Source organism: Chiloscyllium plagiosum, chromosome 17, assembly GCF_004010195.1.
Source record: "Chiloscyllium plagiosum isolate BGI_BamShark_2017 chromosome 17, ASM401019v2, whole genome shotgun sequence".
In the NCBI taxonomy this organism is placed as follows: Eukaryota; Metazoa; Chordata; class Chondrichthyes; order Orectolobiformes; family Hemiscylliidae; genus Chiloscyllium; species Chiloscyllium plagiosum.
Window position 1 is genome coordinate 62,249,197 of NC_057726.1, and position 24,390 is coordinate 62,273,586.

Sequence of the window (24,390 nt, forward strand, 5' to 3'; positions counted from 1 at the left end):
GAATATGGGGAGAACTAGCTATTCGGATACAGAACTGGCTCAAAGATAGAAGACAGAGGGTGGTGGTGGAGAGTTGTTTTTCAGACTGGAGGCATGTGACTAGTGGAGTGCCACAAGGATCGGTGCTGGATCCTCTACTTTTTGTCATTTATATAACTGATTTGGATGCGAGCATAACAGGTACAGTTAGTAAGTTTGCAGATGACACCAAAATTGGAGGTGTAGTGGACAGCGAAGAAGGTTACCTCAGATTACAACAGGATCTTGGCCAGATGGGCCAATGGGCTGAGAAGTGGCAGGTGGAGTTTAATTCAGATAAATGCGATGTGCTGCATTTTTGGGAAAGCAAATCCTAGTAGGACTTATACAATCAATGGTAAGGTCCTAGGAATTGTTGCTGAATGACGAGACCTTGGAGTGCAGGTTCACAGCTCCTTGAAAGTGGAGTCACAAGTAGATAGGATAGTGAAGAAGGCGTTTGGTATGCTTTCCTTTATTGGTAAAAGTATTGAATACAGGAGTTGGGAGGTCGTGTTGCAGCTGTACAGGACATTGGTTTGGCCACTATTGGAATATTGCGTGCAATTCTGTTCTCCTTCCTGTTGGAAAAATGTTGTGAAACTTGAAAGGGTTCAGAAATGATTTACAGATGTTGCCAGGGTTGGAAGATTTGAGTTTTAGGGAGAGACTGAACAGGCTCAGGCTGTTTTCCCTGGAACATCGGAGGCTAAGGGGTGACCTTATAAAAGTTTACTAGGTTATGAGGGGCATGGATAGCGTAAATAGGTAAAATCTTTTCCCTGGGGTCGGGGTGTCCAAAACTAGAGGGCATAGATTCACGGTGAGAGGGGAAAGATATAAAAGAAACCAAAGGGGCAACTTTTTAACACAGTGGGAGATACGGGTATGGAATGAGCTTCCAGAGGAAGTGGTAGAGGTTGGTACAATTGCAACATTTGAGAGGCATTTGGATGGTGGTATGAATAGGAAGGGTTTGGAGGGATATGGGCTGGGAGCTGCCAGGTGGGACTAGATTGGATTGTGATATCTAGACAGCATGGACAGGTTGGACCAAAGGGTCTGTTTCTATGTTGTACATCTCTATGACTCTATGACTTTGCTTTGATATTGCAACGAGAGATTGCTATTGGAAAGTCTATTGTGAAGAAATAAAACACAGTACCATTTCTATAGAACTGTGCTCGTTCTATTCAATGCTTCATAGCTTGAAGAAAAAGAGATTGTGTTTTACTCTCTATCATAGTAACTTTGAAGTAACAACAGTTTAAAAAAGATGAAAAGATTACATGAGTCGGTTCGATTAATTCTTTACTTAAAGGGTAAAGGAACTCCAAACCGTAATCGCTGTTGGAAGCACAATATGTGAAGAATTATTAGAAATTCAAAATTGGAAACTGCACTAGTTGACGAAAGAGGATGGCTGAGATGATTTGAATGATTCTTTAAAAATGTCAGATCTCAGAATATATTTGATAGTTTATGATTCCACATGGATAGATGTGAGCTCGGTAACTGTGTAATATTTGCAAAAAAGACATTATTCCATAGACTGAACTGTCAACAATTCCATATCAATGGCATAAGCAAGACTGGCAATCACAAGACAATAAAACAACACAGAACTCTAATCATTGACCTCGGATTATCACTCAGGATATGCTGATTTGTAGTAGGCAGTACGGCCTATAGACCAAACTTACATATTTGAGCATATGATTCATGCACAAGAATGTCCAGATCCCTTGGCGTTGCATTTTTTTGATGTTGTCCTCATTTGATAAATGCACTTCCCTCAAAAGATAAATGATCTCAAAATTTCTTACATTTAATTCAAAAGGCCAGATAGGTGCTCATGCATTTGACTAATCTAGATACTTTCTAAGATTCCATAAGTCCTATTGCAACAGATCCTCCCATCTATTTTTGTGGCATCAGCAAATTTGGATGCATTACACTTCGCTCAATACCTGAAGAATCTTTAAAAATATTCTTCACTCCAGGTATATGGACATCATTGATTGAATCAGCATTCATTGCCCAAAGGGAGTTGCCCTTGAAAAGGTACTGGGAAACTTCCTTCTTGAACTACTGTGGCCCATTTTAAGTTAAGTACACGTTGAAAGTATTTTCTTTTCAGTTTTGTGTTCCTTAATCCTGCGGAATAAAATGAGAAAGAATAGTTTTGAAACCCAGAGATTTACTAGCAAGTAAGGAATTTCAAGCCATGGGGTTGCTGACATGTGAAGCTGATTAGTTTGTGAACGAGAGACTATTCAATGACAACTGCCCTTCGCCTGCCGACCACAAGGGTATCGGCTGCCAGTCAGCACATACGCTTCGGCTGTGAGTCAGATCAAAAGAGAAACCAGCACAGCAGATGCAAACAGAAACTTGGTCTCTCTATTCTCTGCACTAGATCTCTTTAATCCAAAAGAAACCGAGGCTGACTTTCCTTCAGAAGATGCTACAATTTGTGATGTTTAATTGTCGAGGATGAGTGACTCAACAGGTCACTTTAATACAGGGAGACATTCAAGTGAGGGAAGGAAGTAAAAATGTAGTACAAATAGGGCACAATATGATTAGGGGAATAGAAACAGTTCTCTGCACCAAGAGGAAGAGACCCAAAGACTGTGCTGCATATCCGATGGAAAGGTTAAAGATATCTCATCTGGAGTGGAACAAAACTTGCAGAGGGACGGGAAGGATCCAGGTGCTGATATTTATGCTGGAAGCAGTGACACTGATAGGACAAGAAAGAATGCTTTTTCTGAAATATTTTGAATAGTTAGAAGCTAGATTAGAAATCAGTACCTCAATGTAACAACACAGAACTGCAGATCCTGGAAACGGGACCTTGAGTGGTTGAACTCGATACTGAATCGGGAAGACTGCAGGTTCCCCAAGCTGAGAATGAAATGCCATTCTTCTAGCTTGCACAAGCTTTCACTGGATGTTGGCCTAAGAACACAATGGTGCATTGTAGTTGCAGGCAACACGGAGTTCAAGATCATTTTTTTGCAGATACAATGTAGGTGTTCTCTAAAGCGGTCCCCCAGTCTGAGCACGGTCACTTGGAAAGGCGACCACATTGTTAGCACTACCATCCACATTGAAAGGATTATAAGTCACCACTTCGGTGAACTCCAGTCGGATGCTCCCGTCCCCTCAATTGTCAGCCAGCGGCACAGCCAGTTTCCAGTGGGAAACCTTGGCCTGCTCCTGCTCCAATCCAAATGTCGCCCCAAATACCACGGTGCCTTCCCAGACAATCGCAGATGGTGTAACGCTGTTTCGTTTACTTCCTCCCTCCTCACTACCCAAGGCCCCAGGTACACATTCCAATTGAAGCAGCTATTTACCTGTACTTAATTCAAACTCATCTACTGTACTCGCTGCTCACCATGTCGAAGAATGAGGCAAATCAGTGGCATACAGCAAAATCCCAGTCATTAATTCTTTGCCATGTTAATTCTTATGTCCACTCAAACTGAATTCACAGCTGGATAAATTTCATTTATGCTACCAGTCACTATCACACTGATATTTGTCTTTATTAATACAACTATCGCACATCGTCCCGTTTTCTGTTTTGCCTATTCTTCCAGAACACTGAATACCTTTGAATATAGTTTTGCCAAAATTAGCCACTCTGCAAACATGTCCCTGTAATGGCTATCAACTCACATTCAATTATTTCTATTTAAGGTGGCCTTTCAGCCTCCCAAACCTTTCAACGGCAGTATGGTTCGTCATCCTGTCTGCACGTACCCTGTCTAGTTCTGTTCGAATTTTATTAACTTCTGTAAAAGCCCTCCTTTCTTTCAAAGTAATCCTTAGCGATTCAGTTTGTGCAGCTGTTCAAGTTTTGAGATCCCAGGAATTATTCTGGAAAAGCTTTGTTGAATTCCATCTTTTGCGAGATCATACATTTTTATAAGCAGATACCAAAGCTGCACAGAATGTTCCTGGTTTGGTCTCACCAAGGCCCTGTACATTTGCGGTATATATCCCTGCAACTCCATTCTAATCTTTTAGCTTTGGAGGTCAACATGCAAAGTGCTTCTTCAACACCTGCTGCGAAGGCATGCTAACTGTAAACGACTGGTATATAACGTTATTCAGACCTCAGCCTCACACCCACCACTACTGCCATTCAACACATGCCCATAGCAACCAGCCCCACCTCCCCCAATTCCAAACGACCACCACCGCCGCACTTCCCACGCCACCTGATTTCCTGGTTTCACTACCAAATGGTAACCTCATGTTTAACTCAAAGATAACCATTTCTGCAATCTCCTTACAGCTAACTCTCACATTAAGGCCATCTGCAAACATATGAAACATACATTGCGATGGCTTACGAATACATTAATACACATTGAGAATAGCCGAGGTCAAAGTTCTGGCCGCTATGCTATGAATCACTGAGCGACACTTGGAAAATGAAGCATGCATAGTCTCTCGATACTTCTTGTCTGCCAAACAGTTCGTTATTAAGGCCAAACCTCTTACTGACACATGTCATGATGAAATTGTTGTATCAAGCCACTTTATTGCATGAAATGTTATACTTCAACTTAATTGAAATATTTCCAAACCAATTCGTACAGCAAATGCATTAATTAAGTTGAAACTTAATGTACAAAACGAACAGAGGCATGGTATTGAAAAACGGAATCTGTGTTCATGTTTGTAGCCTCATTGCCAGGGATCCAGTTTCGAATCCACTCTCGGGCGACTGTCTTTTATATGCAGTTTGCACAATTTCCCCGAGTTTGCGTGGGTTTCCTCCGGGTGCACCGGTTTCCTGCCACGGTCCAGAGATCTGCAGGTTAGGTGAATTACCATGCTAACTTGCCCACAGTGTTCAGGAATGTCTAGATTAGGTGCATTAGTCATGGGAAATATAGAGTAATAGGGTAGGGAAATGGGTCTGGGTGGAATATTTTTCAGAGGGTCAGTGTGGACGCGTTGGGCCGAATGGATTGCTTCCACATTGTAGGGATTCTATGATTCTAAAATTGGGACTCACACTAAGTAATGAAACACTGAGTACAAAATTTCCCCTTTGGTATTTTTCCCTTGCAATTGAGCTATTCAGGATTAAAAACTTACAATCGAAGCATTATTTATGACAGACACAAATGCCGAGGCTACCCTACGAAATGTCCAAGGGGAACAATTTCCATATTTGGGCAGGCTCCCTCCTATGAAACCAGAGCCAATGCTGACATACAGTGATAGGGACAGGGAGGTAGAAATTGCTGAGGGACTTTTGAGCAATGGGTTATGTTGACACTGTCCCGTGAAACATCCTGACACATTTCCTTTGCCTTTCAGTACAAAAGTGCAGGTGTCAATTAATTTTATTCGTACCTGTGAGATAAGGACGACATATGGGTCAATGGCTTCATTGTTGCCAGGCGTTAGGAGGGTTTAGTCATGGGTATCTATGTGATATGCTTTCTCTGATAAAGACCTCATATTAGAAGATTCCTACAGCCCCCTGCTGCACAAGTGGAGACACTCATTCTCTATATTCTTTGTCATTGTGATTCACATTGTCCAGCTCAGAATTCCAGCAAGATCGAAGAAAACAGTAGTACCTTGGAATATGAGGTGATCATACCAGGCATGGTCTTACACTTACCCTCCTCCTTGCCACAGTTACCGTTACGACAGATGAACCATGTTTCTCCCTTACTCCTTTTCTAACTGTCCTTTTACATGACGTGGTCATTCAAACATAGTTGCTGCAACCCTTTCACAATTGTCAGTCCACCTTCCCCCACTTAGCCTGAAGCATCCAGACTGCACGATCAGATTGCCATGACTCCTTCAAGTGACAACAGTCTCCCTGCGTTAGTCCCAGGTGAACATAGAAACCAATCTTGACTACTCGACCCTTCAGCTATGATCGACCATTGAATAAGATCATGGCCGATCAAATTTTAACCTCGATTTTTCATTCCCTAGGTCATCAACAATCTAACAATTTCTGCTTTAAATTATTTTAAGATTCTATATCCACTGCTTTTTGAGCAAAGGGACCCCCACTCCTAAGAACATAAGAATATAAGAGCCACAAGCAGGTAAAACCAATGCCATCCCTCCATTCAGCTCCGCAATTCGACACAAACATGATTGATTTCCTCTCGTCCTCAACTCCATTTTCCTGCCCGCTCTCTATTACTCATTCATCCTCTGAGACATTTTCATTTCTCATCCCATTTTCCGTTTAGTTTCCGTGAATGTACCTAATAGGACAGCTCTGGGCAAGCTGTGGCCAGATTCTTCACTCGTGACTATCAATCTGCCGAGTAGTTTTAATCCCACCCATGGACTAATCTCCGTGAAGCAACAGGACTGGCGATATTCCAGTCCTTAGACTGCAGACTCTGACCAAGACCAACCTGATCAGGGACCTCACTTTCCTTGTCCTTTAGAATTGTATTAGAGATTGCTCTTCACTTCGTGTTTCAAGACATCCTGAATGCTTAGTACTACCAAGGTTTTGAGACATGGTTGCCTGCTGGCTACACATGATGTGCCTTTGACTCATACTGTTGGCACTGATTGTAGGGTTAGACTGATAGAGCACATTGCCTACATCAGGTTCAATGTCCTATTGAAAAAGAATTGCTCATCTGCAAGACAAAGTTGCACGGCTTTGAGACTTCACTAATAGCAGGGCAAAGCATAGATTCTGAGATGATGCAAGAGGTCAGTAATTGAATGCACGAGAATTGAGCAAGCGAGGCAGCATTCCATGTACTCAAAGTATCTTTCCACCCGACTTTCAACACAGGTCATTGGTGCTCTTGACAACAACTAAGTAAAATTAATCTGGTATTAGAGTACAAGTACTAACTATTGCTATCTGATATATCGCTGGAATGCTTATCCACGGAGAAGTGAAATTTAACACGCCTGAAGTTCAAATCTGCAAAACATGCAATCAAAACACGTCCAAACATCTTCTGCGTCTAATTTGTTACGGCTTGCTATTTCTTGCTGGTGCATAGTTATCTTCTGTTCCTTTTCATCTTCCAGTCTGCAGCGCTGCATACTCTATGCCTTCTTTGGGATGATGGTACTTCTCCGGTTTCATTGCACTATTCAACTTTAGAGCAGTATATGTCACCTTATTAGCGACAGCGTCTTGTCCGACCTGTAAAGGCAGCATTTAGAAATATTGTTGGAATAATATGGAACAGGATGTCCTCAAAGTGGTCATCAGAAGGACATGGAACTGACTTTCTGTATCTCACATGGTCAATGTGAACTGAGGCAAAAGCCTTCACTGACATCCTGAATCTCGATTTCATCCTAATAATGTAAATTCTCCCTTGGTTATTCAGTCTTACCTCGGCGTATGTGCTTCTCTCTACTTCAAATATACGTCTTGGAGTCCTCTTGCCTCTGTTGAATTCTACCGCAGTGTATTGCACACCCTCCGACGGCGCTTCCTGCCAGGGACAGATGCAAAATATTTCATTAAGTCCCTATTTCATGATTTTAACAATTCGTTCACCAAGCAGGGAACAAATGTACCCTTGGCACGACATCACTTGCAGAATCCACGTTTCAGATATATTCACGACATTACAAACATTAATGCATTGTGGGCAATTTTACAAGCTAAACTTTTCTTGACATGCATTTCGTAACACAATGTTTCAATGTCAAAAAGTGTCGGCATTGGAGAGGATTTATTTTCAATCGAAATAATGACTGAAAGTGTAAAGTGCTATTAGCTAGAAACATTCTCATAAATATGACCAGATTTTAAAAATACAATTAACATTATTTATCAAAAAGGCCATTGCACCAACTGCATTTCAAACGTCGTTGAGTGAGCATATACTTCATTAAATAACCTTAAAGCGTTCTGAGGTGATTAGCATATTTCTGCCATCATTGCATGCGTCCCGGGCATTGCAAACCCCTGTGGTGATGAAGGAATGAACTCATTACCTTGTCACGACGATCCGGTTGCCTTGTGCATTCTCCTTCATCTGCATACCAATGAAATATAATTACACTATGAGATGGAATTATTAACTCAGTTTTCGTGTGGAAAATGAAGCGTTACATTTCTGAATCACAGCGATTGAAAAAGACTGTCAATGTTCAGTTGCTACACAACAATAATGAAGAAGGGAGAATATGACATGGTCAACATCAGTTTCTAGTCCTCCCGTTCTTTAAGGAAGAATCATTGCTAGGAAGAAGAATCACATTGCCAGCTTCATTTCTGGCAGGGTACAATTCATTAGTTATGTTCAAAAGTGACGTTTTTCTTTGGAAACTAATACTCCTGAGAAATATTAACATTCTAATGAATTGCACCCTGCCAGAAATGAAGCTGTTAATGTTCAAAAGTGACGTTTTTCCTTCGAAACTAATATTCCTGAGAATTATTAACATACTGATCACAAAATTATAACTATTTCTGCGTTATGAAATGGGTCTGAAACAATCTGAACTCGCTTAGAAAGTAATCATTTGCGTTTTCACCTTTAAATCATTTGGCTTTCTCCCGAACATGCTAATTCCCCTTCATCCCCTTTATTGTCCTCAGACTTCAACTGGATCGAAAATCAAGAGTTGACAGTATTTCTTACTTCTGTTAGATCGAAGCCCATATCGCTTTACAATTATGGTCACAAGCACGAGAAACGAAAATCCAACTGCCGCACAAATTGGAGTCCAGAAAATGAGTGAACTGTTGATACTGTCTGCAAAATTAAGAGGACATTAATTGCTGGTGGTGCTTGGATAGGAACTATTAAGAACTGCAAGAACCGCATTATTGAAGGGCAGTGAAAAAATAGAAGTGCCAAATATTCTTTCAGTTGAATGTCGAAGTCACTTCCATTTCCAATAGATGGCAAATTCGGAATCAGTTTCTGGAATGGATTGTTGGTTTGTACATCACAAAGGACTGTTTGCAAAGGTCGGGACACAAAACTGGGTGATTATCCTTGGACTAAAATACTGTTCTTCTGGACTTTGTTACGGATTAACACACGTTTTCTTGAAATTAGAGTCATGATTTCACAAGCATTTTCATCGCTGGTCACATCAAATTCTGAAATGGGGTGATCGGATTACGAACCTTTTGCAAGTAAGTGAACTGTCTTTTTGATATTCATTGTATAACAAAAGACATCTACAAGCTTTGTCAATTGTCGTTTTAAGACAGGACAATATATTGTCAAAGTTAATGCATCAACTTTGCGCACCATAGACAAGTCTCGTCCTCACATAAGCTTTGTGTTAAGCGTGAGCGCGATCCCGATTGAACGTGCCCTGGGTGGTTGAGAGATAATACAGTACTTGATAAGGGATGTCTTAGAATTCTGCCTGGACACAACCAACGGGGAATGCAGGTTGGGCGAAACCAAACAAAACAAAGACCTCCCTTTGTATCGGGAAAGTAGGCAGTCGTCAGGAATGAAGCATTTTTACACGTAAGCAAAACTAGTGAATGAGATGAAGGCAGAAATGGATTGAACAGCTCACGTCTAAACATTATTACTACGACATAAATAAAGGAATTAGAATGTAAATAAGGTTTTGTTGCTTTCAACACAAATGACAACTTAATAGAAGGAATTAAAATATGGCATTTCCCACGAAAACACTGCAGATTAGCTCCATAATATGCATACATTATGTGATGCATTTCGTTACATACTATAACAATAGTTAACTCACCTTGTTGGTCTCCAGAAAGTGTGAAAATAGTGTGGACGACGACAGCAGGAGTCTTTAGGGAGACGTGAGATACCGAACAGGTATACATGGTATTACTCGAAGGAGGTCGAGACACAGCCAAAGAACTGGATACTTCATACAACCCCTCGCTGTTCTGCACTTTATTAGTATTTATTCCGACTGTAGTTTCGGAGTCGTTTATATACCAGGCGAGAGTGAAATCCTCCGGATAAAATGGAACTGTTTCACACAGAAGGGTCAAAGAAACTGGTGAGTTTTCTTTATTTAACCTGGACGTAATTTTCAGTGGTACTGGGGAAACTGCATGAAAAGAATTGAAAAAGCCATGTTATTGGAAAACCGGAAAATGTTAAATTTGAGCATGCTTTTCAACCACTCTGTTTTATCACAATCTCAGCATTCAAAGACGCAGCTTATTGTCTACATAACTTTATGTGCAAGCTTTCGAACTGTGGCATTTATTCACTTTTACTTGAAGTATCGGCTCCAATACTTGCTTTTTCTCAGCAATTGAGCCAGGGCAGTGGAAAGGACAAAGAAAGTAATGTTCATCAGCCCTCGTGTTTTGACGCTCACATGAAGAGTAACGATGAAAATGCTGCTTGTCGTTCAAATGATGATTATTACGTTAGCCAAATTTCAAAACCAAAGTATTGTTACTCAAGAAATATATTAAATCTGTTGAACCCCAGGAGCTACCGATTATCTGTATTGTTTTAGATACTAATTGGGGGGCACTGAATCTACTGCGTTGTAAGCTTCAAAATGTGACTTCTTTTGAATTGCTCCCCTTCATCAGTAAGTAACTTCACTCTGATTTTCAAGCCATGACGCGGAAATTATGTAAGAGCTAGTTTCTGTACGCTTCAACCTCAGAAGGAGTAATTGGGTGTAGTCAGGACATCAATGTCACACCACAGACTAGCTAGATTGTTGTGCTCGCATTGACATAAGTTGCTTGTTGTCGAGTATTTGCATCGGAAATTTTGCTGGTAAACACCTGGTATTTAAGGTGCCTTTGGAATTATGATGGTTAATAGTTATAAAAGTTTCAGTTTTCTGCCTGTGATATTGATTGTCCAATTACAATACTTTCAAGAGAATCGAATTACTAAGTGTAGGTCACCGCTCAAGTGATCAGTCCCCATGATTAAACTGCAAACGTTCATGAAATAAGCGATCAGTATCACGCTCTCACTTACCGTGCACAAATAAATGGGAACCAGTTCCATTTATTTGACCTATTCCTTGATAAATCACACCGCAGTGGTAGACTCCAGACTCTTGAATGGTAACGCTCAGCAAGTTACAGAAAGCTGATGCTTCATTGTCAGCACCAAATCGTTTTCTGGGAAGCGTCTGAAAATGATCATTTCCAATCTGCTTCCACCAAATAACCTTTGGTTTTGAACGGGGCCGAGAGCTGGGGAATGTGCAGTGGAATGTAACGTCCTCCCCTCTGTTCACAGTTATTTCTTTGGGCGTTTGAGTAACACTGGACGAAGTGTGATCCGCAGCTGTTAGAAACAAAGTAAGATACAGATAACTGTCGTATACGGCATCAAGATAGAAGAATTCAATACTTCAACAGAGAGATGAATTAATATTCTTTAAATGAACGAGGAGCTGTTTCGAAAGCCTTTAATTAATTAAAGCAGATCTGTCAATTAAATAAGCAAGTACCGGTAAGAATGGACTCAAGTAGAATCAAACAAAGAAAATTCATCCTCGCTGTCATTCTAAGCAATGGATTCAACTGACGACTCTGTACAGTTCGTGCGAGTTGGTAACTGCTGAGATTCGTTTCCGGTTTGTTTTCTGCGAGGTATGTCGCAATGACGTTTAACGTTCTGAGAGTGTAGTTGGTATTTTGAGCCTCATATGTTCAACGTTACTTTGTAGTTTCTGTGTTTATTTCACGTCTGAAATCACACGTATCACTGGAAGCAAAGTTTCGGAAGAGCCATTTCATTTTCAAATGCAAAGTTAACTCACACTGCTGATGTCCGTACTGTTTCTAAACACGAGTTGATCTGACTCCATCGTTCTCCTGGTCAGTGCGTCCAGATTTTAATCACAATTTTGGGCACGTGGCACTTGTTTTGACTTTTATCATAATGGAAGACTCTGGTTCTTGTCACTTCTTTAATGTGATCAGTAGGCTATTATCATTCCTTTCCGAGTTCTTATAATAGGAACAAAGGCATCAAATCTCCTCTCAACTTTCTCTTCATAAATGGAAATTGCCCGAGTTTCTCTACTAAACTTCGTCCTTCGTCCATGGAATCAGGTATGTTTTGTGTCAGTCATCTCTCAGTGAGTTGGGATTTCCTTTCTGTGCTAGAATATACTAGGTGCAAATTACACTCCAGGAAGAGAAGACAAAAACCAAGGCAGACAGTAATGGAATATACTACAATGGCAGGGGTGCCGCCTTTCAAATGGATGTTAAATAATCCTTGCAGATCTTTTTTTCAAAGAAGCGCACTGGAATTATTGGCGTTCTTTCCAATAATTGCGCTTCATTCGGCATAAAAACTCAGATTGCCTTTTTTTAAACGGATTACCGTTTGCAGAGGTGGGCAGGATATGATGTCAGCTGCGTTTTTTTTTAATGACAATGAATGCACTGGTAAAATAATTCATTGAGTGCAATCTGGTGTCGGAATTACAACCGCCCTACAAAAGCTATGAAATTGAAAGCTTTGTTTCATTCTTAAAACTTGTTTCAGCTCAATTTCGAAATGTATTCATATCGTTCCGGACGGGCAAAGCCCAGAAATCTACGCAATGCAGCAGTTCAGTCCGAGCCGTGTTTGGGAAATCTGCACCAGAATTTCCTTGCCTTAGTAGAATGTGGTCATACTTATAATGCTAAGGACTCAGGAAGAATTATTCATTATTTGCTCTACTTACTTTGTCACTTTCACCAGTCTGTGCACAAATATCCCTGGTCCCTCTACTCTGGAACTCAAAGTAAGACTGTTCCTTTCATTTGATATTGTCTGCTCGTGTTTTTCGCTGGTTGCTATCTTTGCTACAAGTACAGCAACTTCGATTGATTCGGTGCGCATTAGGTTTGATATCTGCCTTGCTTACTGAGTCATTATTAAAATGCTTTCGAAGTACCATATATCTGAACATCCACATTCTCTATTATTTAGGAAAATCATAATCAAGTTAATGAGACATGCCTTGCCTTTCGGAAATGCGGATTGATTGCCGATAGGGGCAGGAGTTGGCCATTTGGCCCCTCAAACCTGCTCCAATGTTTAATATGGTCATGACTAATCGTCCAACTCAGCACCCTGTTTTTGCTTTCTTCCCACACCCTTTGATCTCTTTATGTCTAAGAACAGTATCTAACTCCTTCATGAAAACATTCAACCGTTTTCTATGACAAAGAATTAATTTGGTTTTTATGACAGAGTATGGAAACAGAGCAGTGAAGAGAAAACCAGGTGGTGACATGCAACAAAGGTTGACGAGGTAATAGGGAAAAGGAAGACCAAGATGCAGCAACACGTTGCAGGTTGAGTGCACAAACAATTGTATCAACTTTGAGAAACGGTGTTGAGTCAAATAGGGTTGTTGTCAGTTTGGATGTTCACTTATTTGAAATAATAGCTAAATTATGAACCCATTAAGGCAAGTGAATCCAATTTGAATAGGTGCAATGGAGGACATGGTGTAAGGCTCCAGTAGGTAAAAACACTGACTGCAGATGCTGGAAACCAGATTCTGGATTAGAGTGGTGCTGGAAAAGCACAGCAGTTCAGACAGCATCCAAGGAGCAGGAAAATCGACGTTTTGGGCAAAAGCGTCACACTTTTCAAGTGCCACTTCAACACGCCACTGTGTTCCCTGGCCATCTTTGTATCGGGTTTGCTGTTTGTCTCTGCCTGAGACAGCAGTTAACCACAATGGAATGACTTTTGCAAGGCAGAGTACAATTTGCCTTAATCAATTTACTCTTATTCGAAAATGTATCAAAAATACCAAGTATCAATAATATCCAAATATCAAAATATTCCCAAATACAACTTGTAAGCAGTTAAAAGGAACTACACAAGTCACCCTCTGCTTCTTTTACCCGAAACGTCGATTTTCCTGCTCCTTAAAGGCTGTCTGAATTACTGTGCTTTTCTGGCACCATTCTAATCCAAAGTAAGGCTCCTGTAGTGCGGTAGTGCTGTTCCTAACTCTGAAACAAGAAACTTCATGCCTTGCCTGCTTCAAACGTATATAATAATGTCTGAAAATATTGAATAGAACTTGTCTGAAGTGCACAATACCCTAATCAGAAAGTTTGAATTTTTTAAATCTCAAGAATTGAGGAACTTTCCTGGCACTGTGCGAGCAGAAGGAGTTAGAATTTGCTTTTTTGCCAAGTAATGTAATCCTTGTATTTCGATTTTCCTAAAACTTATAGAATAGAATTCAGAGAATCCCTACAGTGTGGAAATGGGCCATTTGGCCCAACAAGTCCATACCAACGCTCCAAAAAGTATCCCACCTAAACACATTCCCCTACACTATTGTGCTACATTTCCCCTGACTAATGCACCTAACCTACATTTTCCTGAACACTATGGGCAATTTAGCATGGCCAATTTACCTAACCTGCACATCTTTGAACTTGTCAGCGTTCTCTCTATTGATTTGGAGCTGGGGTGGACAAAGTTAAGAATCACACAACTACAAGTTACAGTCCAGCAGGTTTATTTGGAAGCAGTAACTTTCGAAGTGCTGCTTCTTCATCAGGGTGGTTGTGAAGCAGGACCAGAAGACACAGAATTGATAGCAAAAGATGACTTTGATGCAATGATACATTGAGCAAACCTAGATTGCTAAGTCGTTCATCTTTTAGAATGGATTTTGCTGGTTACGGTTCTTTAATATATAAATCCCAGAAGTTCATTTAAAGCACGTTTTCAAAATAATTTAAGGTTTTTATAACAAAAGCTGACATCTCAACTCAGACAATGCCTTGCAGTTGCGAAGTTAGAGTCTGACTGTATCCCAAACTTGAGTCAGACTGGTTCCATTCCAAAGCGGAATTTACAAATATTATATGAATACATTGCCTGCATTGACTGCTTGCAGTTACTGCATTTTTAAGCAAAATAGAACACATTTGGAAGTTGAATTCTGCAAATACAAAGTCACCCCATTAACGTATATGTGTGTGGCGTGGAGTAGAGAGAGAGAGAGATCGCGTGATAGCAAAGGAGCAGAGCAGAAGCTGATAGCCAAGTACGGTACCCATGAGAATGGCCTCGATCAGGTCATTGGGTTCATGTCACACTACATGGGACCCCACTCCAACATCGTATACACACACACAAGCACACACACACACACTTACATACTCAGATACTCACACAGACCCTCTCTCAGACACAAGTTCTCTCTCATACGCACACACATACTCCTCCGACACTCACACCCACGCAGACACCCTCTCACAGGCTTATACCCCATCACACTCACATCCGCACTTTACCAGGTTTCCACACACGCAAACACATATTCTCTCACGTGCACGCACACTCACATACCCACACTCACTCCATCTCCCTCTTCTGCACGCGCACACACATATATGCTTATGGGGTGAATTTGTATTTGAAGAATTATATTTGTGGATGCATTCTATTTCGCTCAAAAAATGCAGAAACTGCAAGCAGTCAATGCATATAAAACTTGTGAATTCCACTTTGGAAATAGAACCAGTCTGACTCGAGAATGGGATACAGACAGACTCTCACTTCACAACTTTAAGGCTTTGTCTGAGTTGAGATGTCATCTTTGTTATAAAACCTTGAATGATCTTGAGAATGTGACTTAGAAGAAGTTCTGAGATTTACATATTAAAGAACGGAACCAGCAAATCCATTCTAAAAGATGAAATACTTAACAATCTCGCTTTGTTGAATGTATAATTGTACCACTGTAATCTTTTGCTGTAAACTCTGTGTCTGCTGGTCCTGCTTCACAATCACCTATGAAAAAGCAGTGCATCGAAGGTTAGCGCTTTCCAAATAAATCTGTTGGACGATAACCTGGTGTTGTGTGATTTTTAACTTTGTCTCTCTCTGTTGGCAGTGGTTGGAAACAGTTCAAGCTCGAACGGAGAAATTGCGAGTTATTCAAGGTGAACTAGTGAACTGGTAACAGTCATGTACACAGTTAAGGGTAAGGCGAGCAGTACTGGTACCTGAAGGAATGATCGGCACTGATCAATATGACATAACATCTCTAATTTGACGAAAGCTGAACAGACGATCAGGGATGAACCACAACACGAATTTCACCCTCGAGCATTACTCCTGGAGAGAACAACACCAGAGCAACCCCTCGCCAGGAGGTGGGCGGAAAAGAGTGAAGGAACTATGCAGACTGGCCACCTGACTATTCCGAGGTAATGTGTTTCGATTTCAGTGCAGTTTTAAAGTAGCAGAGGGTGACTTGTGTAGTTTCCTTTAACTGCTTACAAGTTGTATTTGGGAATATTTTGATATTTGGATATTTCTGATACTTGGTATTTTTGATACATTTTAGAATAAAAGAGTAAATTGATTAAAGTAAATTGTACTCTGCCTTGCAAAATTCATTCCATTGTGAATAACTGTTGTCTGTTGTCTCAGGCAGAGGCAAGCAGCAAACCCGATACAAAGATGGCCAGGGATCACAGTGGCGTGTTGAAGTGGCTCTTGAAAAGTACAGCTAGTCAGGCAGTATCCGAGGAGCAGGAAAGTCGACGTTGCGGGCATAAACCCTTCATCGAAATGCAGCAGGCAACAAGAAGCTCCACATCATTTTTGCGGACAGAACGTAGGTGTTCTGCAAAGCGGTTCCCCACTCTGCACTTCATCTCTTCCATGTAGGCGGGAAACACGTTTTTGAGTACCAGCATCCACTCCAAAAGGACTGCATACCATCATTTCTGCCACCTCCAACAAAATACCACCACCAGATATATATTGCTGCTGCCTCTCTTGTCAGCCCTCCACATGGACAGCTCCCTGCAGGATATCTTGGTCCACTCCTCCTCCACTCCAAATGCCGCCCCACACTCCGCAGTACCTTCCCACGGAATCACAGAAGTTGGAACACATGCCCTTTTACTCCTCCCTCCTCACTACCCAAGGGCCCGGACACATCTTCCAAGCGAAACAGCGATTTATCTATACTTCACTCAATCTAGTCGACTTTACTTGCTGCTCACCACATCCAATAGTGAGGAAAATCGGTGGCACATTTACAACTCCAAGCCATGATTTCTTTGCCAGGTTATTTCTGACTTCCACCCAAACTGACTTCTACTTCAAGATGGATTTAATTCATATCACCAGATACTACCACACTGATATTTTCCTTTATTATCAAACTTTATTAACCTCGTCTCCTCTTCCGTTTTTCTTGTTCTTCCAGAGCATTGAATATCATTGAATATACGGAAGCCAAACTTGGTCACTCTAATCGCGATCAACTCATATTCGGTTGTTGCTATTTATGTTGTCAACTCATCGATCATGTTCATTTTATGTTAGCCTGCCTGACTCTCACACACCCACCATGGTAAAACGCTTGCCAGTACTAATTTAGCTACTAATGTGTGAGTTTAAATTATACTGTGACTTCAAGTTGATGGTCCATTATTTCCTTTCATTCTTTTTAACTTGAGATAGGAACGCTGACTTTTTAGCTATATTGTACCATTATTTTCTTGGACTTATTCTTGTTTTCCATTTTTTTCTTCAATGTATCTGCAAATTTTATTTTTCAAGGATTTTGTTCATTGGGGTTAGGAAGTTGCTGTAAGATCATATTATTTCTTAAACTGCCTCAATTGGCCAGATTTACTCCATTCAGCTCCAGCCAGTGGGCACTTGTGATTTTTCACTTGTGATTTTTGTTTGGACGGTGGTAACACCATGTCGGGTATTACACATGGGTCACATCCCGACATTTTCAAACTTCTCATTGGATTTTGAAACTACATGCTCCATGAACCAAATGACTTGCACCAGAATTAGTCTTTTTCATGGCATCAAAATTCATAGAAACATTCAAAATTTTAATTGTTCTACCAGTGCCTGTGTAAAGCAATTTAAATGTCCAGTTTACCTTATGCCACTTCATTTCTCTTGCTAACTTCTCAATTGATGTGTTAATACCTCCGCATTAATTTCCTCCTAATGTATAAGTCGAGCCTTTCGAAAGTTAAACATTTCCTTACTGGATTTCATGCCATGATTTCTCCATTTTCTGCAATTGACATATTTTCATGTTATGTCAGTATTTGCTTTCACTCTTATGAAATACTTTTTGCCTCTTTTCTTCAAGCTCAACATTTTATGTTCCAATTCCCTTTTCATCTTCTTTCCGGCTTCCACTTTATTCATCCCACATTCTATCACAAGCTTATGTATGAACATAAAATATGGGAGCAGAATTAAACCATTGAAAAGATAAACGTCAACTTCGTTTTTCTGCCTTTTTCCTCCATGTGTTGGTACACTTACTGATTTTAAAACCTGCCCACATCAGTTTTGAATCTGCTTCAGCAACTGTCTGGCCTACAACTCCAAGGATTCACTACCAACCAGTAGAAGAAATTCACCCTAATCTCGGTCTTAAGTGAGCATTCCTTTCCTCTGAGATTATGCCCACTGCCCCCATATTCTCTCAAGATATGAAACAGCATCTCCGGATGTACCCTGTAAAGTTCCTAAAGAATCATTCGTTGTCATAAGGTGTTCTTCCAACTTCCAAAGAGTGAGTAGGGTCTGTACTCAATCCCTCCTCATAATATAGTCCCTCCAAACCTGGAATAAGGATGGACAACCTTGACTGAATTGGCTCAACGTGACAAATCTTTCCCTAGATCAAGAGACCAAAACTGTTCACGGTATTCCAGCTATTGTTTAACTCTTGCTTTTATACTTTTAGCATGAACTCCTTCTTCTTTATATTTCATTGCCTAGAAATTTGCTGTGTTTTCTCTCTTGTTCAAGCAGGTTTAACTGTCACTCAATCTTAACTGACTCCAATATCTCCCTTGGAGTAACAGTTCTTTCTTGTATTCTAGAAAGCCCAAATGCTGGTATAATAGTTCAATTATTCTTTGTCTTCCTGGCTCTGGACGGTAATACATTTGCTAATTCTATCAGGCTGGCTTTTGTTATCTCTCGAAAATTTGTCAAGGATTTCTCAACTGCAATAGCATTCGTCTGTGTACAAAGCTATCTTATTTCCGAATGCTAAGGCTGGTATCTGCCCTTAAAGACTTACCCTATCTCCAGATGTAATCTTACATTATCATCATTCAAAGTATGCTGGTGGGGAGCCCCCAGACCTTTGTCACAGCTGAACAGGAAAAAGTGCACCAATAATCACATCCCCACTCTGAAGCAAAGCAAATCAGATGGCTGTTGCCAGGTTTAACTCAAATGTCAGAATTGATTCCAGAAAATGCAAAATAATACATCCTCCTTCTAACTATACAAAAGGCGAAGTGAATTGTTCGAATGATACCCTTGACTGCAAGAGAAAAGGTTACTGTGTACGTTAACATGCTGAAACACTATCTCTGATGCTATGTGGCATAGACGCTGACAGATCTGTCAGATAATAAGTGCTACTTCAAGAACATGGAACAGGTATATTACAGGATAAGCAGGGAAACTAACATTTAATGATTGATTTTAGATTAGTTATAATCACATTTTGAAGTTGATCAATCTAATATTTGGTTTAAGAGTAACCAAAGTAGATCTTGATGTTCCTGCATCATGTGGTCGTGTGCTTAATTTCATTTGACAAAAAAAATGAACCATGGGATTGAAACAGGGTAACGACGATAATCTAATGCTTAAAGTTACAGCTATAAGTTTGAGAAGGGTATATTTAATTTCAGCTCCATGGATCCAAGGTTGAATAATTCCCCACTAATTGCCCTTTAACAAGAAATTAGAGCAACTGCATTCTTCTACCTTTTATTCCCCGACATTTAACGATTAATTAAATACAACCTTTTCATGAAAATTAAATTTTACCTATGTATTTAGGTTACTAATTGTTGATTCTAATATCGTTTCAGATTAATTTTTTTTAGAAATTAGCATACTATTAATACACATAAGTTGAAGGATGTCAACCTTGGATCCTTAGTGTATATATAGTTGGAGAGACAGTTAGAGGCAATGAGGAATTTACAAGACCAAGGGGGTGTGATGGATGGCAGTTATAGGAAGGGAGAAAAGTCTCAGATACAGTCACTTCGATGGGGTAACTCCAGGAATGGTAAGAGTGTGTTGGAAAATGTAAGGGGTAATGGATTCTCAGGGGAGCCTAGCACGAACAGCCAAGTTTCTGGTATTGAGACTGGCTCTAATGCAATGAGTGGTACGTCGGGTTCCAAGAGATGAGTTGTGTTAAGGGAGTCTCTAGTCCGAGGTACAAAGAGATGTTTCTGTGACCAACAGTGAAAACTCAGAATGGCGTGTTGCTTCCCTGGTGCCAGGATCAAGGATGTCTCAGAGAAGGTGCAGAATGTTTACAAGGGGGAGGAGGGCCAGCAGGAAATCATTATACACATTGGAACCAATGGCATAGGAAGGGAAAAGGTTGGCGTGTTGCTTCCCTGGTGCCAGGATCAAGGATGTCTCAGAGAAGTGCAGAATGTTTACAAGGGGGAGGAGGGCCAGCAGGAAATCATTATACACATTGGAACCAATGGCATAGGAAGGGAAAAGGTTGAGATTCTGAAGGGAGATTACAGAGAGTTAGGCAAGAATTTAAAAAGGAAGTCCTCAAGAGTAGTAATATCTGGATCAATCACACTGCTACGAGCTAGTGAGGGCAGGAATAGGAGGATAGAGCAGATGAATGCATGGCTGAGCAGTTCATATATGGGAGAAGGATTCACATTTTTGGATCATTGCAATCTCTTTTCGGGTAGAAGTGACCTGCACAAAAAGGACGGACTGCACCTAAACTGTAAGGATCTAATATACTGGCAGGGTGATTTGTTAGAGCTACTCGGGTGAATTTAAACTAGTACGGTGGCAGGGTGGGATCCAGGGAGATGGTGAAGAAAGAGATCAATCTGAGACTCGTACAGTTGAGAACAGAAGCGAGTCAAACAGTCAGTGCAGATAGGGACAAAGCAGACAGCAAGGGAGGACTGATAAATTAAAATGCATTTATTTCAACGCAAGGGGCCTAAAAGGGAAGGCAGATGAACTCAGGGCGTGGTTAGGACAATGGGACTGGGATATCGTAGCAATTACAGAAACATGGCTCAGAGATGGACAGGTCTGGCAGCTTAACTTTGCAGGATACATATGCTAAATGAAAGATAGAAAGGGAGGCAAGAGAGGAGGGGAGTGGTGTTTTTGATAAGGGATAGCATTACAGAGAGGATGTTCCCAGAAATATATCCAGGGAAGTTATTTGTGTGGAAATGAGAAATAAGAAGAGGATGACCACTTTACTGGGATAGTATTATAGGCCTCCTAATAGTCAGAGGGAAATATTAGAAACAAATTTGTAAGGAGATCTCAGCTATCTGTAAAAATAATGGGGTGGTTATCGTAGAGGTTTTTAACTTTCCAAACAGAGACTGGGACTGCCATAGTGTTAAGGGTTTAGATGGAGAGGAATTTGAAAGTGTGTACAAGAAAATTTCCTGATTCAGTTTGTGGATGTACCTACTAGAGAAGATGAAAAACTTGACCTACTCTTGGGAAATAAGACAGGGCAGGTGACTGAGATGTCAGTGGGGGTGCACTTTGGGGCCGGTGATCAAATTCGATTGGTTTTAAAATAGTGATGGAAAAGGATAGACCATATCTAAAAGTTGAAGTTCTAAATTGGAGAAAGGCCAATTTTGACGGCATTAGGCAAGAGCTTTCAAAAGCTGATTGGGGCAAATTGCTCACAGGTAAATGATGGCTGAAATTGGGAAGCCTTCAGACATGAGATAATGAGAGTTCAGAGAAAGTACATTCCTGTTAAGGTGAAAGGAAAGACTGGTAGGTATAGGGAATGCTGGATGACTAAAGAAATTGAGGGTTTGGTTAAACAAAAGAAGAAAGCATATGTCAGGTACAGACAGGATCGATCGAGTAAATCCTTAGAAGACAATAGAAGACTTAAGAGGGAAATCAGGAGGGCAAAAAGGGGACATGAGATCACTTTGGCAAATAAAGTTAAAGAGAATCCAAAGCGTTTTTACAAATACATTAAACACAAAAGGGTAACTCGTGAGAGAATAGGGTCCCTCAAAGGTCAGCAAGGCAGCCTTTGTGTGGAGCCGCAGAAAATGGGGAAGACACTAAACGAGTATTGTGCATCAGCATTTATCGTGGAAAATGACATGGAAGATATAGAATGCAGGGAAATAGATGGTGACAACTTGAAAAATGTCCATATTACAGAGGAGGAAGTGCTGGATGACTTGAAATGCATAGATCTGACGAAATACAGGGAGGACTTGCCAATTGGATACAGAACTGTCTTAAAAGTAGATGACAGAGGGTGGGATGGAGGGTTGTTTGTCATACTGGAAGCCTGTGACCATTGGAGTGACACAAGGATCGGTGCTGGGTACCCTACCTTTTGTGATTTGGATGAGCGCATAAGAGGTATACTTAGCAAGTTTGCAGATCAAACCTAAATTGGAGGTGTAGTGGACAGCGAAGAAGGTTACCTCAGATTACAACAGGATCTTGATCAGATGGGCCAATGGGCTGAGAAGTAGCAGATAGAGTATAATTTAGATAAATGCAAGGTGCTGCATGTTGGGAAAGCAAATCTTATCAGGACTTATACACTTAATTGTGAGGTCCTAGGGAGTGTTGCTGGACAAAGAGACCTTGGAGTGCAGGTTCATAGCTCCTTGAAAGTGGAGTCACAGGTAAATAAAACTGTGAAGAAGGCATCTGGTATGCTTTCTTTTACTGGTCAGAGTGTTGAGTACATGAGCTGGGAGGTCAGGGCATTGGTTATGCCATTGTTGGAATATTGCGTGTAATTCTGGTCTCCTTCCTATTGGAAAGATGTTTAAGAACTTGAAAGGTTTCAGTAAAGATTTACAAGGATGTTGCCAGGTTTGGAGGATTTGAGCTATTTGGAGAGGCTGAACAGGCTGGGGCAGCTTCCCCGGAGCGTTGGAGGTTCAGGGGTGACCTTATAGAGATTTACAAAATCATGAGAGGCAAGGATAGGATAAGTAGACATTTCTCTGGGGTGGGAGTGTCCCGAACTAGAGGATGTAGGTTTAGAGTGAGAGAGGAAAGATATAAAAGAGATCTTAGGGACAGGAGTTGGGAGGTCATGTTGCGGCTGTACAGGATATTGGTTAGGCCACTGTTGGAATATTGCGTGTAATTCTGCTCTCCTTCCTATTGGAAAGATGTTTAGGAACTTGAAAGGGTTCAGAAAAGATATACAAGGATGTTGCCAGGTTTGGAGGATTTGAGCTATAGGAAGAGGCTGAACAGGCTCGGGCAGCTTCCCAGGTGCATCAGAGGCTGTGGGGTGACCTTATAGAGATTTACAAAATCATCAGAGGCAAGGATAGAATAAGTAGACAAAGTCTTTTCCCTAGGGTGGGAGCGTCCCGAACTAGAGGACATAGGTTTAGGGTAAGAGGGGAAAGACATAAAAGACACCTAAGGGACACCTTTTCCACGCAGAGGGTGGTATTTGTAAGGAATCAGCTGCCAGAAGAGGTGGTGGAGTTTGGTACAATTGCAACATTTAAAAGGCATTTAGATGGGTATATGAATAGGAAGAGTTTGGAGAGATATGGGCCAGGCGCTGGCAAGTGAGATTAGATTGAGTTGGGATATCCGGTCAGCGTGGATGGGTTGGACCGAAGGTCTGTTTCCGTGCTGTACATCTCTATGACTCTATCTGAATTTGTCTCTTTCACAATGATGTAAAGAATATTTGTAATATAATTTATCTTAGCAAAAAGTCGTAAAGTGATAATAAAAAAAATTAATTAAGAAGATGGGCTCTTGGATAATTGACAACTTAAAGAATCAGAAAAGAGACAGTGGAAGGTGATAACTTCCAAATTCCATAATCCTTAAGAGCCAATTAGAAATTGAGTTTGCATCCATAGAGATAAGAAACATGAAAGGTAGAAGCAGCAGTCGGCAATTTGACCCCTTGACGCTGCATCACCATTCAATTTTATCATGACTGGTTCATTAAGCCTACTCCCTTGATCCTGCCCTCCCCTCCATCCCTTGATCCCCTTAGTCACAAGGGCTATGTCTACTTCCTTCTTGAAAATGCATGATGTTTTCACCTGGACCATTTTCTGTGGTCGCAAATTCCATAGGGTCAACACTCTCCGGGTGAACAAATTTAACTTCATCTCAGTTACTTCTACTCAACTCATATTTGCCTATTCTCATCGCTTAAGCCAATTTGTAATAGGTCTTGCTGATCCGAGGCCAATCAGAAAATAACGATGGAATTGAGCATGCTGTATGTTTTATTTGTGGCTTGGAAACAGTTAAAAAAGTAAAGCTTTTGAAGTGAAGGCACGCATGAGAGTTTCATATTATGCTGCTTCTAGTTGGACATGGAATG